The following is a 2,500-nucleotide window of genomic DNA, read 5'->3' as shown; positions in this document are numbered from 1 at the left end:
GCCGAGCGCCGGGCGGCGGCGCATCCTCAGCGCACACAGTCCTCAATCGGACCAGCACACTGCAGATGTCCACCGCGCTTCGCACCGGGCCCGCGAGGACCTACTTTGGCCGCACGGCGCCGCGTGCAGGGTGCGCCGGCGCGCAGCTGCGCCGCCTGCCGCCTCCGTCGGCCGGCGCGCCTGCCACTGGCCGCCCCCACCAGCCGGCTGTAGCGCGTGCGCCCACGCACCGCGCGGCCAGCACGCCGGGAGGCCCCCCCTCACCGGCCGGGGACGGTCCCACCCAGCCACCGCCGCGTATCGCTTCACACCCACATGCCATTCACGTTCGTGGGCATGGTGGGTATCGCTGAAACAACCGGATGGTAGCTCAACCGATCGTCGCCATCACTGATTCACCTCTAGCGAGAACAACCGCACCACAACGGTTTACCAGTTGTTCATTTGCGTAACGTCACCAGCAAACGTAGACGTCCATCGCCATTTGCAAATTCAACGATTGTTGCATGACTGTGTCAGGTGTCACGACACACTATGTCTGCCCACATACACGCAACAACATGTGCACGCTTCGCGAACACGTGGAAGGTGGCCCCCGTACGTATGCGATGTCCATTGCGCGAACGACTGTCAACCGGCCTCTGTCGCATGTCGCAGATGTGGAACGCAGTGCACCATGCTATCACGGTGTGTGAGAAGAGACGACTACGTCTGACAACACGCGCCACTACATCAACAGACGGCTCATGCTGATCGCCATCCACGGCATACCATACTGCAATCCAGCTCTTATAGGGCGACGACACGTAGCTGAGTGCACAATATTTGGACCGTATGGTTCGCCGTTGTTGGCGCAGTCGTGGTACGGTCACACATGTACCACGATGTATCATTCAGTACATGAGGACCAATGTGCAGTACAGTGTGTGATTTGGACGTACAACATCAGCGGACAGTTGACACAAGCCGTACCACAACGTAGGCTGTGCTTCGCCATGCGAATGCCAATGAACAACTGCGAAGGGCATTGAGCATGTACGTCCTGCTGCCATCCGCATTACAGTGTATAGCTGCAAGGTGTTTAACATGAAGCGATACTCTGGGGACCGGGCAGTGCGAGTAGCAAACTATATTGCGGGGGTTGCAGTTAGGCAACACTACACTAATTTAACGCGTCGTATGACAATTACAGAGCAGGTTAAGGCCCAACGTGTGTTGGGTTAAGGCCCAACGTGTGTTGGGTTAAGGCCCAACGTGTGTTGGGTTAAGGCCCAACGTGTGTTGGGTTAAGGCCCAACGTGTGTTGGGTTAAGGCCCAACGTGTGTTGGGTTAAGGCCCAACGTGTGTTGGGTTAAGGCCCAACGTGTGTTGGGTTAAGGCCCAACGTGTGTTGGGTTAAGGCCCAACGTGTGTTGGGTTAAGGCCCAACGTGTGTTGGGTTAAGGCCCAACGTGTGTTGGGTTAAGGCCCAACGTGTGTTGGGTTAAGGCCCAACGTGTGTTGGGTTAAGGCCCAACGTGTGTTGGGTTAAGGCCCAACGTGTGTTGGGTTAAGGCCCAACGTGTGTTGGGTTAAGGCCCAACGTGTGTTGGGTTAAGGCCCAACGTGTGTTGGGTTAAGGCCCAACGTGTGTTGGGTTAAGGCCCAACGTGTGTTGGGTTAAGGCGCAACGTGGGTTGGGTTAAGGCGCAACGTGGGTTGGGTTAAGGCCCAACGTGTGTTGGGTTAAGGCCCAACGTGTGTTGGGTTAAGGCCCAACGTGTGTTGGGTTAAGGCCCAACGTGTGTTGGGTTAAGGCCCAACGTGTGTTGGGTTAAGGCCCAACGTGTGTTGGGTTAAGGCCCAACGTGTGTTGGGTTAAGGCCCAACGTGTGTTGGGTTAAGGCCCAACGTGTGTTGGGTTAAGGCCCAACGTGTGTTGGGTTAAGGCCCAACGTGTGTTGGGTTAAGGCCCAACGTGTGTTGGGTTAAGGCCCAACGTGTGTTGGGTTAAGGCGCAACGTGGGTTGGGTTAAGGCGCAACGTGGGTTGGGTTAAGGCGCAACGTGGGTTGGGTTAAGGCGCAACGTGGGTTGGGTTAAGGCGCAACGTGGGTTAGGTTAAGGCGCAATATAGGTTAGGTTAGGTTAAGGCGCAATATAGGTTAGGTTAAGGCGCAATATGGGTTAGGTTAAGGCGCAATATGGGTTAGGTTAAGGCACAATATGGGTTAGGTTAAGGCACAATATGGGTTAGGTTAAGGCGCAATATGGGTTAGGTTAAGGCGCAATATGGGTTAGGTTAAGGCGCAATATAGGTTAGGTTAAGGCGCAATATAGGTTAGGTTAAGGCGCAATATAGGTTAGGTTAAGGCGCAATATAGGTTAGGTTAAGGCGCAATATAGGTTAGGTTAAGGCGCAATATAGGTTAGGTTAAGGCGCAATATAGGTTAGGTTAAGGCGCAATATGGGTTAGGTTAAGGCACAATATGGGTTAGGTTAAGGCACAATATGGGTTAG

This window comes from Schistocerca serialis, unplaced genomic scaffold, assembly GCF_023864345.2.
Source record: "Schistocerca serialis cubense isolate TAMUIC-IGC-003099 unplaced genomic scaffold, iqSchSeri2.2 HiC_scaffold_1173, whole genome shotgun sequence".
Lineage (NCBI taxonomy): Eukaryota > Metazoa > Arthropoda > Insecta > Orthoptera > Acrididae > Schistocerca > Schistocerca serialis.
This window is presented reverse-complemented; position numbering follows the sequence as displayed.